Source organism: Spermophilus citellus (genome assembly GCF_964194105.1).
Source record: "Spermophilus citellus genome assembly, chromosome: 1".
Classification (NCBI taxonomy): Eukaryota; Metazoa; Chordata; class Mammalia; order Rodentia; family Sciuridae; genus Spermophilus; species Spermophilus citellus.
The window spans coordinates 214,658,608-214,671,260 of record NC_138182.1 but is presented as its reverse complement, the minus strand read 5'-3'; the positions used below and the strand labels follow the sequence as shown (position 1 = coordinate 214,671,260).

Below are 12,653 nucleotides of genomic sequence, written 5' to 3'. Positions count from 1 at the left end.
GGAGACCATAATTCCAGCACAGAACCTTTGAGAAATAGCACATTTCCAAATAACAGCAAATATCTTGTTCCTATTCCCCAGTTAAAAAACCATGTCTCTACTATGTCTCTCACTTTCCAGGCAAGTCATGCTTTTGTCTGAGGGACTTGGTTCCATCAGCAGTAATGGAGAAGCAGAATGGATGAGATTGACTCCACCATCGCTACCCCAATGACATGTCCTGCTCACAGGTGCCTGTATGAAATGCCTTAACCATATGAAGCAGGCATTGTGTAAGAATGAGTACGTATCAAGCATCAGGAGTCTGGTGTTTCCACAACACACTCTAATGTAAGTAGGAAAATTGGTTCCAAATTTAAATATCCATGAATTCTCTGTTACGCACAGCCTTGGCTCACCTCTGGCCCGCTCTGCCATTAGCATGGAGCAGTCAAAGCTTCACTCAGACCTGCTTAGAAATAGCCTTTGCATGTGAAGATGAACATGGGTGCAGTGGGTTTTATTACTGTTGCTGTAGCTCATTTTAATTTGGTGAGAGATTGATATATATCGTGAGTTTTGTTAAGTTATATGCGTTTTTTTTCCTCCTAGTAACTAAGTAGAATTTTCTCTGAATGTTAGGTGAAATCCGTATTTGGGTTTTGTTGATATTAGTAGGAGGCACCAGAAAAGCCACTCAATATGAATTTGTGCTCTTGTCAAATTGTGACAACTCAGTTGTCTTAGAAATTTCATTAGGTTGTTTCTGAATTTCACAAATCCATGAATAAATGGGCTTATATAATATGTGGGCTAGAAATATATTGATTCTTTCCTTTTTTTTTTCTTTTTAAAATGCACCCTCTCTTATCAATGCCAGGAGAACCTCCTTTAGAGTCACCATTGACTTAGAAGGGGTCTGAGTCTGCACCTGTGTGCTCCTAGAATGCTCCCTGGGAAGGAAACGTTCTTGGAGTTTTTAACCTGGTCTGAGTCTCCTTGAGACAGAATCACAAAGTGTGTGTATAGGCAGCTTTGGTTTGTGTCCTTTACCATCATCAGGGGAGTAGCCAATTTGAAATGACTAAATATAATTTGTGAAATTGGCCACTTAGTTCTGACTCATGTCTTCTCCTCCTTCTTCTTCTCCCTTACTTCCTCCTTCTACTCCTTGTCCTTGACTCATATTTATTTTTTTTCTGGATATTTTACATGTAACAGGTCATGTATCATTGATTAGATCTTGGGACTTTCATTCTTTTGTTGTTGAGGCCAACTATGTACTAGGTTTCATTTTTAACATTTTATTAATTTGATTTTCTGAAACAAAACTGGTTATTTGTGTGCTACATGCTTTAACACCTTTCTAAGAAAACATTAGAGAGTATGTCAAAAGTCTAGCTGACTTAGAATGACTCTTTTTTGCCTTCTGGTAGTTTATGTGAGTGTGTGGTCCTGATTTGTATATGGCCATAGTCTTTTCTGTGTCCTCTCCTATCTCTGTCTCTATATTTGAGAAAATTGTTGGCTTTTTTATTATTCTTATTTATATCTTTAAGATGCAGTTATAATGGATGTTCTAGAGATTACATAACACTCCATATAATCCATGGTTTTCCCTGGATACACAGGTATAACCATGTTATTAAATAATGTTACAAGCATTTTTTTTTTTTTTTTGGAGAGGAATAGGAATTAATAGGAAGCCAGTTGCCTTTTACATAGATTTCAGATGCCCACTGAAGAGGCTTGATTTTTTAAGTTTCCTGAATAGTTTTGAAATATTAATTTGAGAATGAGAGCTGCATAGCCATCAATATAACTCTGCAGTTTTTATTTTTTGGGGGGGGGTACTGGGGAATGAACTCGGGGTGCTTGACCACTCAGCCACATCCTCAGCCATATTTTGAATTTTATTTATAGACAGGGACTCACTGAGTTGCTAAGCACCTTGCATTGCTGAGGCTGGCTTTGAACTTTCGATCTTCCTGTCTCAGCCTCCCAAGCCAATGGGATTAGAGGCATGTGCCACCATACCTGGCTTAACTCTCCAGTTTTTAAAGATAAGCCCCATCTTTCTTCTTCCTCTGTGATCACCTGAGCAAAGCTAATGCTCCTACCTGCAGATGAGCCCATCAGTCCCTGGATAACAAGAAGCATGTTTAAGCCTTTAATTTTCTCTTGCTTATTGGGTGCATATAGTGGGTCAGCTCCAACAGCTGGGCTATATGTTACTGCTCATTCTCAACTGAAATTTGTATGGTTCACTAGACCTGGGGAGGCCATTTCTCTGAACTACATCCCAGGGGCTGGTGTGGCTCCCTTGTTTCAGAAATTATCCCCTTCTCTAGAAAAAGGGCTCAATATCTATTAAGTTTTCTTGGATCCTTAGATGCTATCACGATGCCTGCATTACACTCTGTGGTTTTTAAAAAAATAGGATCAAATCTGATAATGACCAGTACCTGCTTGATTTTTAGGTATTTCTGATAATTGCTCTGACCTCTGCTTTATTTGATGACTTATTATTTACAGCCGTTTGTATGACTTCAGAGCTGACTCTTAGTAACAGATATGGGTAGTAACAGGTCCACATTTGTGATATTAAATGTGCATACTGGCCTGCTTGGCTAAATATCTATCATTGCTCACAATTGTAATAAGGAAGAAGGCGTCAGACAAAATGAGTCTTTCCAAACTCTGAAGAGTGTGGCATCTCACTGATTGCAAAAAAAAAAAAAAAAAAAAAAAAAAAGCAAAACCAAGGCAAACAATAAAAGGGGGACAGTGTAAAACTAAACCAGAACACTAAGACCCTCCAGCCAAATTCAGTTGTTGAATAACTTGGTTTCAGGTTCATGCTTTCTGCCATTCAGGGGAAAAGGGAATCATAAGAAATGATGTACCTATTATGAGATCAGAGTGGGGCTGGAGACCCCAGGGAGCCAGGACAAATGTTCTTGTTTTTCAGAACTTTGGGACAGTATGCATTGAATGGTTCTTTATGTTACGTTTTATATCAGAGAATCATATTAAGGCATCAGCTCATATTGCTGAATGGTATGGTATACTTTAAAAAGTTAATCTTTTTTTTTTTTTGCAATGCATTTAGACTAGCATTGTTCATTAGAAATGTAATGTGAGTCATAAAATTAATTTTAATTTTTATAGTATCTACAGTAAAAGGACATGCATGAAAATAATGTAATAATATTTGTATTTCAGTCAATAATATCAAAATCCCATTATATCAATAGATGAATGGATAAAAAAATGTGGCATCTATACACAATGGAGTACTATGCAGCAATAAAAAATGACAAAATCATAGAATTTGCAGGGAAATGGATGGCACTAGAGCAGATTATGCTTAGTGAAGCTAGCCAATCCCTAAAAAACAAATACCAAATGTCTTCTTTGATATAATGAGAGCAACTATGAACAGAGCAGGGAGGAAGAGCAGGAAGAAAAGATTAACATTAAACAGAGACATGAGATGGGAGGGAAAGGGAGAGAAAAGGGAAATTGCATGGAAATGAAGGGAGACCCTCATTGCTATACAAAATTACATATAAGAGGTTGTGAGGGGAATGGGAAAATAAACAAGGAGAGAAATGAATTACAGTAGATGGGGTAGAGAGAGAAGATGGGAGGGGAGGGGAGGGGGGATAGTAGGGGATAGGAAAGGTAGCAGAATACAACAATTACTAATAGGGCATTATGTAAAATAGTGGATGTGTAACCGACGTGATTCTGCAATTTGCATTTGGGGTAAAATTGGGGGTTCATAACCCACTTCAATCTAATGTATGAAATATGATATGTCAAGAGTTTTGTAATGTTGTGAACAACCAATAAAAAAAAGAAAAAAATAGATGTTAATATCAAAATTATTTAAGTATTTTGCATTCTTTTTTGAAAGTCTTTGAAGTCTAGTGTGCATTTTACAATTACAGCACGATTCAGTTTGGACTGGACATGTTTCTGGTGCTCAGTAGCTGCATGTGGCCAGGGCTTCTGTGTTGCACAGCACCGCAGTGGACAATGGAGTGGGTGGGAAGGGCAACTCTCCTTTGTTGTAATGTGTTTGGGATGCTTTCAGCTGTGAGATACCTCATCAATAGTTACCATCAGGGACCTTGAAAGGGAAAGTCTTCCAGGGTTCTTTGAATGGGGTGGGTATTAATTCAGAAGTTGTTATTTTATGTCACCAGAACTAATTTGATGAGAAGAACAGCTATGTTAAGTCATCTTCAAGCAAATAAACAACTTATTCTGAAAACTTTTGGACCCTTACTTTCAATTCCCTCATCTCTAGTGAATGCTCTAATTTATCTTATCTAGGAAATTCTGGAGCTATTTTTATGCTATTTGCTTCTTTAAGACTTCCATGAGTTCATCAGTTTTCTCTCTTGAGTTTCCCATGGGAATTAGTTTGCAATTTTTCAGTGATATCATGACTTTTTCTTGATATACAGTTACTCATTAATTTCTTGTGTTAGCTCTTTGAGGAGAACTGAGACTTGCTGGCTGTCCTGCCTCTTTAGTGCCACGCATGAAGCAGGGTGTACTCAGAGATGCTTGTGGAATGGACATGTACATGCCTTCTCTGATTTAAAGTCTGGAAGGCAGAGCATGTTTTTAACTTCTCTGGTGTATTTTTGTTTTCTAATTTAGTATGGGTTTTTCAGTTGGTGCTTAATAAGTTCTTGCTGACTGGATTCAGGACTTATAACTGTCCTCCCTAGTCTTAGTCCAAAACTATAATCATCAAACTGTTAAATTACATAGTTGGACAAAATCTTCATTTGGAGGAACAAATACAAACATTTCTACCAACCTGCCCTGTGGATTCTTACATGGATCTATGAAAGAATGAAAGAAACTATGAAGAGTGTAACTATCTTTGGTTAAATACCAATAAAATATAATTATTGCCAGAAGAAAAAAAACATGTTCTTCTCATAAGTCTTAACCTCTATGGCAAAAGAATCTACTTTGTAGATATTTGAATCACTCAATTCTTTCATTCAACAAACTGAGCACCCATGAGGATTAAGGCATTGTATTAGGCACAGAGCATAAAAAATTTAAAAAAGCCTGACTCTCAAGTTGCTCACATTTTGGTTGGAAAATCAGATCATGTCAAAGCCCTCTGTAAACCATTTGTATGTTTAGAGCAAGTTACTAATGAGAGAAATATTCAGCGAAATCTAATTTTTATTGTGTTTTCCTTCTGTGAGGTTGATAAGAGTTTTTAGAACAAACGTGTAGATAGTGGTTTGTTTTAAAGGAGTTATATTATTTGGTACTTATTATATTTTATTTATTTTCCTGATTGATTAATTGCAGTTAAATTACCTTAGCATGCAAGAACAGATTTTACAGAATTTGACATATGATTAAACAGCATAAAGCATAACTAATGTGGTTTTAGTGGCATGCTATGTATTAAAGCATAAAATTTAAACACACATTTCATCAGGAATTTTTGCAGTTACAGTGAATTAGAGAGATTCCTATGTTTGAACTACCCTCATCTCCTATGTTAGGGAGGGGCAGGGATTTTATAATTGAGATTATTATGGAAGAGTGTCCTGACATAACTGATTGACTTCTGTGATGTGCCTTGAAAGTTCAAATTCAAGGTGTGCACTTATTTCAGTCAGCTTATTCTGAATGTTTAAATAAGAAATACTATTTCTGGGTATTCTGAATAACTCGTTGTACATTTATTCCTAATAGTGAGCATTTGGACTAATGATGGATTACTAATGAGCATGTAAATGTACCACCTGATTACATTAATATATGATCTTCCATGACGAGGTCTGAAATGAACATTTCTAATATGTATTTCTTTTCCCCAAATGGCACTGTGGTGTATACTGAGCAGGACTGAGACAAGGGTGTTTTCTTAAGAGCCACTGATTTAGTCAATTATCAAAAATCACATTATAATAAATGCTGTTCTAAGAATTTTGATTAACCTTTAAATAAATGTTACTTTGGAAAAAAATCTGCCAAATGTGTTAATGATAAATTGTGAAGTGGTAGTAATTGCAAGTATGGCTTTATAGATAATATAGTTAATTGATACCACCCTCTCAAACATATATAGCACATCAGCTGCTATGAGCCTAGATTATAGCAATGGTGTCAATGGCATTTTTGATACATTGAGGATGACATGAGTAAAATGGAAACTTAGAGTGCTCACCAGGGTCATTCTCTCATGGACATCTGATGCCCATGGTCAAGTAAATTTTTAATGACACATAGTCACTACACACCTTTCAGCCTTCTGAAGAGGTAAGTGTACATTGATCTGTCCTAATTAGCCTTGCAGAGTACTTCAGACATCCCTGCAGGAACACTATTATTTAATAAAATGAGAGATGTTTTTTTCACAAGCTCAGCATTTGCTCCTTGGAAGGCTGTATTGTTTTCTTCTGCTTTTTTTTAAACTAAGGTCTCATGTCTCATGTTCATCCTTGTCTTCGTCTGACAATGTAGTATTAATGCAGCTGCATAAAAAAAGTAAGCAAAATTAAGGAATGGGTCTGATTATGAAGGTTCATTGCTATTATAAGTAATCCATAGGGCACATGTCCATTCTTTTCCTAATGTATAGGGTGCTGACTGCATAAAATTACTTGAAAAAACATTAAGGGTGTACAAGCAGTTCTGTTGAGGTGTGCAGTGGGATGCTTTTATGTTTGGCAATAAAGGTGGCTCTGGAATACCTGATTCAAAAAACTGTAGCCAAATCAGTTTGTAGTTGCTTAAGATTAGAGATTTTTTTTTTTTTTTTGTACTGGGGATTGAACTCAGGGCCACTCAACCACTGAGCCACATCCCGGTCCTATTTTGTATTTTATTTAGAGACAAAGTCTCACTGAGATGCTTAGTACTTCACTTTTTTTTGAGAGGCTGGCTTTGAACTCTCAATCCTACTACCTCAGCCTCTCAAGCTGTTGGAATTACAGGCATGCACCACTGCATCCAAGAGAGACTAGAGAATTTATGTTGGGATATCTACTTCATTTGAGAGTTTAGTTTTCATCTGTATTTAGGATCTAGAACAAAGAATCGTGAGTTTGCCCATTTTTGTAAAAAACTAAGCACTATTTATAATTTGCTGATAGGATTTGGAGGCAGACACTTACTATAATTGTGAAGTTGGTTCCAAATGGGACACAGAACACATGGTGTTAAATCTTATCCACTGATAAAGTCTACAGCCACAACTTCTTAGAGGTAAGAATATCCCTTGGTGGACATTGTTCATTGGTAAGTGAATGTATTTGCTTTCAAGAAAAAGGAACAAGAAAGGACCCTGTCATGCTATTTGGCTGGCCATGGATGACAATATCTGAAGTTGCCCTTGTGTGGAGGGAAATCAATCATCTCTTTCTGCTGTTTTATGACCACTGAGTCAGCTGGAAGCTTCTCAAGTGCCCTTTTATCTGCTTGCTGATACCTGAAGTTGCATACTTCGAGATTAAAATCTTTGGATTTTGCAAATATCTCTAAAAATTATAACACTTGATTTAAATTGTATCATTAGACTACACTGTGAATAGTCTTACTAGCTCTCTCTGGATAGCATGTTTTTAAAAAAAAAACTTTATTTATTTATATGTGGTGCTAAGAATTGAACCCAAGGCCTTACACATGCCAGGCAAGTGCTCTATCACTGAGACACAACACTAGACCCTGGAGAGCATATTTTGAAAGGGGTTGGATAGGGGCTGGGGATGTGGCTGGGGATGTGGCTCAAGCGGTAGCGCGCTCGCCTTGCATGCGTGTGGCCCGGGTTCGATCCTCAGCACCACATACCAACAAAGATGTTGTGTCCGCCGAGAACTAAAAAATAAATATTAAAAATTCTCTCTCTCTCTCTCTCTCTCTCTCTCTCCTTTCACTCTCTCTTTAAAAAAAAAAAAAGAAAGGGATTGGATAGAAAAATAGAAGGCCTCTAGTCACTGGAGAGTGAGAGGAAGTGCTTTTTAGCTTGAGGGAGATTGTGGGGAAATGTGGAAGATACTGAAAGAGGAGGCTTGAAACAAAACAGGATGATATTTATTTTCTTTATAGTATAGAAAAATCTCTATAAAGAATGTCAGACTTTCTGAATATAGTTTTGAATATATCTTGGTTGAAAAACTGAAATATTTTTCAGTTTTATTGAGGTACAGATACTTTCTTTGAATTACCTAGTTCAATTATTCAGGATTTTTTTTTAAGTAGCTGCTGTGTGCTAAAAAGTGTATTGGACGAAAAAAGACATGTTTTTCCACCCATAATGTTTTATTACACACTATGTTCTTCCCTGCAGGTAATAGAAAACACAAGTCCAAATGGCTTTAGTTAAAAGCAAATTTGTTGCCTCACTCCACTGACAATCCAGAGGGAGGGTGGATTCAGGGTCAGTTTAATCCAGTAGTTTGGACTTAGTTTTCCTTTCATTGTTTGCCCTCTCTGGGGATCAGTTTCAGCCATGGCTGGGAGGGAGATGGCTATCAGGAGGCTTTCTAGAAGAGCTAGAAAAACCTTCCCAGAAGCTTCCAAGAAAACTTTTCTTTGATTTTATTAGTCCAAGAGACTGAGATTATGCTGAACCAGTGGATTCAGATGTATGGTTCAATGAACAGTTCGGAAGGAGAGGCATCTACTCCCAACTAGTGCAGGTGGAGGAAGAATGCTTTGCAGTGTGCTGCCGAAACTGAATCCAAGAGGATGAGAAGCAGTGGGGAGGAAGGAAGGGCACTGCAGGAATGAAGGAATTATGTGCCAGGACACAGAAGTAGAGGCACAGTGCATAAAACAGCTACCTTACTCATTCTTAGGTCTTAGCTGCACCTTGGAGATTTCACAGATCCTTTCTGTGGCATCATAGTTCTCTGCATTTGCCCCATCTTAACTGTCCCCACCCTTCATCTTACTCATTCTACTATTTATTCTCTCCACTAGACACTGGGAGGGTACATGTCTAATTCTCTCTGTTCCTAATGCTTACTTAACACAGTATCGAGAACATAGTAGATGGTTAATAAATATTCATCAAATGTGTAAATGAATGTGAAGTTTATTATAATTTTAATAACTATCAGCACATGGATCTGGTCATTTGTATATTGGTAATAATAATAATAACTTTCATGACCCTGATTAGATTTCTTATAAATAGAGACTTAAGAATTCTGGGTTTTTGACTCTGATATGACCAATTATTTTGAATAGAATTTTCTGAAGCACAATTTTGTGTTTTCATACACAGTATGATCCCAGAGCAGGAAAAGACCTTAAGTGTCATCAAGACTCTTACTTGGTGCATGAATAAGTGTTTCTGTCTTTGGGGACTGAGTCTAGGCTCACCACATTCTTCAAAACATTAACCCCAATGTGTAAAACTCCAGTTCAGGTAACTTTCTTGTGTTTCCTCTAGGTTTATTATTTTTAAATTTTTAGATTGAAATATACAAATTATTTTATTGACATTAGTTAGAAATCACATATAGGTCTGCTTTGTTTTATGCATTCTCCACTTGAGAGAGTCATATACTGAAATGAATTAGAAAAAAATGTCTTTGGATAAAGTTGTATACCCAATTGTATCAGCTGCTCACTATCATCAGCATTATGATCTGCAAATATGATGCATGAAATGTATTAAAAGGGTTGGGGGTGTAGCTCATGGGAAAGCATATGCTTTCCAGGGTCAGTCCTAGCACTACTCATTCCAAATACACACACACACACACACACACACACACACACACACACACACCATTTAACTTGGGGGAAAAAAAAGAATATAAGAACAGAAGACAATATGATGATATGATGAAATTTAACCCAAAAGTCTATTTGTGATTTTAAGGTCCTTTTGCGGGCAGCCTAGTTGTCTACTGTGCCTTTAAAGCTAAGACATAGCTTGATGTTTTCCCCATAGTCTGTCACACATCTGTCATGTGTAGTCTTCCTAGATATCTTTTGAATTTATTTATCCTTACTAATTTGATACCTCAGTGTATTCCGTACAGTGTCATTTAGACAGACTGGCTTTATTATGATTTCATTTATCTTACTTAACTTTCTTCAAATGATAAAAAAATTTAAAAATGGAAATCCTTTTTTATTTATTATAAATATTGCTTATATTTTTTTGCCCTACCTGTAATGTATTTGAGACATTTCCTATTGGAAAATATTTTTGAGTGGCTCATGGAGCATCACATCTATTATAACCTGGAAGTTTCTTCTTCCTGGAGTAAGCTATGTGGACATGATAATGATAATGAGAACTGAAAAAAATGCTACCACTTCATTTTTCACTTAGTATTGTCATCAAGGATAGCATCCTCTTTTTTCTTTTTTAAAAAAATGTCATTAAGTTTTTTATTGTCATTAAGAATTACTTTTATAAAGATAAGTTATGATTATATGGTTATGTGTAAGAAATGGAAAGATCTTTATAATTAACTCATGCCTCAAACAATTTTATTTCCCGTGTAATCATCTTAACATGATAGGAGGCATATTTAATTTAATGGAATAAAGTAGATGAGTGACTTGAGTCATTGCAAAGGAATCTTGTTTGGGACATCTCCTGCTTTGCAATCCCGGGAAGGAAAATGAAATAACTTTTATGGAGAAGCCCTTTTGAGCATCTGCTGTTTTTCCGTAGAATCTTTGGACTTTTTCAAAGTCTTGGGAAAATATCTTGTCTATGCTTTCCCTTACACAGAGAAGGGGACCTGGACTTCCTGAGGTTAAGGGACTTTCCCAGAGCTCTGTATGATTAATGAGCCTGCAGAAGAGACAGGGTGGTGCTTGTGTCTCCTGGTTCTCAGAGCTTTGGATGTGCTTTGCACAATGCCATGTTGCTCTCTAGGATTCTTCCATTTTAAAGAAATGTAACCTAACATGAGAAGCAAAATTCTTTTGCATGGATTCATTAAAAAAAAAAAAAACCAACAACATTACACTGATTTTATAGTTGTACAAGTAGCGGTTTATTGACTTCAGAAAATTAAAGTTAAGTCCACAAAATACTAAAGAAAATATATTTATAATTTTAACAAACAAACTTGTTCAGGAAACTTTTCTGATCTAAGTTTGCCTCCCAAAGCCCAGACTCCTTTCATTAAGAAAGCAGGTTGAGGCTGCTCCATCAGGCTGTGCATGGTGTTTTTCTTCTCTGAGAGCTCAGGAGATTGGCACTACTCCGCAGTAGTGTCACAGCCCGCAGTCATTTAATGCCTCTTCTTGTGAGGCCAGGATTCCACGCCCAAGTGCATTTAGTAGGTCAGTACAGTAATTTTAAATGTCTTTCTTTCAATCTTTTGCCATCTTCAATTATACCTTTCCACCCTACTATTTGTGTAATTTTCTTCTGTCTGAAGTCTCTTTACTGTTGTTCTCTATTGCACAGCATGACAAATTACCCATCAAGCCATATCTTTTCAGCCCAGAAATGCGCAATAACACGGAGTCATGGCATTATCGCATGTTGTGCACTTTATTTCCTTACAGTTCATTCAAGTGTGTCACTTTATTTTCCTGGCTTCCTTTTGTCATCATGGAGATTAACCATTTTATCCTTCCTAAACTTTCGAAACAATTAGAATTTCATTATAGTGGGAGCTGAGAGTGAATGCTTGCTCAGTACTGTGTGGAGTATACTTTTCATATTATCAGTGGCAAAATTAAAGCCATGAATCCTGAGTCCTTTGCGAAGGAGAGACTTTAGAGGTTATTATACAGCTGAGTAACCCAGGCTCTGGACAAGAGAATTATTTGAGGCTGTGGTCACCAAACACATTAACAGTAAGAAGCCATTTAGTATGACATTGAGTACCTGATTCTTATATTCTTGTGGGAATTAGGAAACTCACTTGAACCCATGTATTCTGTAAACAAAATCTTTTTTTCCCCCTCTTAGCTTTGGCTAAATACTAATAGTGTACAGTGTGCAATGAGATACAACAGACATTGCAACCATGAGTTGGAAAAATCAATTGGTATTGATGCTCTAATCAGTGTGGCTGCAGCTATTATATAGACACACCACCGGAAAGGGTGATTAAAATCTTATTCAAAAGCATTAAAAAACTCCCACAACATTTAGATCACTGTTCAGAGAGATTGCTGTTTTTCTGGGATACTAGGTGAGCTGGCTTGCCAGTGATATTTATATATTCTGCTAGATTTGTTTAGCTGTTTTATGACTGTGTTAAATTTAAAAGTTCTTTAACCTTATATCCTTGCAGGATATAGGACAACAGTTGTTGGAAAACCAACAAAAAGTTCAAAGCTCTTTTGTTACAGCCAACTTAAGAGTCTCCTAGGCAGTGAGTTCAAGGTAAATATGAGAGGAAAGGTAGAGAAAGGAAAGGGGTTAGTTAAAATTGAGCTTTAGGACAGGGATTGTAGGTCAGTGGTAGAATGCTTGCCTCACATGTTTAAGGCACTAGGTTCAATCCTCAGCACCATATAAGAATAAATACATAAAATAAAACTTAGTATAAAAACACTTGGTAAAGAGGTTGAGAAGTCAGGAACAAGAGAAGGAACACTATGGCTATGAATTTGAAAAAATTGGGAGGAAAATAGCCACTAAGAACCACTGCATGGCAAAGGAGTTTTTCAGAATTTAAATAATGGAA

The 12,653-nt window shown here is 36.7% G+C and overlaps 1 long non-coding RNA gene across 7 annotated transcripts in view; it reads left to right on the top strand.

The window, feature by feature from the left end:
• LOC308648226 overlaps window positions 1-12,653 on the top strand; it is a 159,958-nt gene that overhangs the window by 14,021 nt on the left and 133,284 nt on the right. For all 7 annotated transcript variants that reach the window (XR_014021786.1, XR_014021787.1, XR_014021788.1 and 4 more), the window contains exon 3: window positions 121-330. This is a non-coding gene — a long non-coding RNA (uncharacterized lncRNA). The remainder of the gene's footprint in view (window positions 1-120; window positions 331-12,653) is intronic.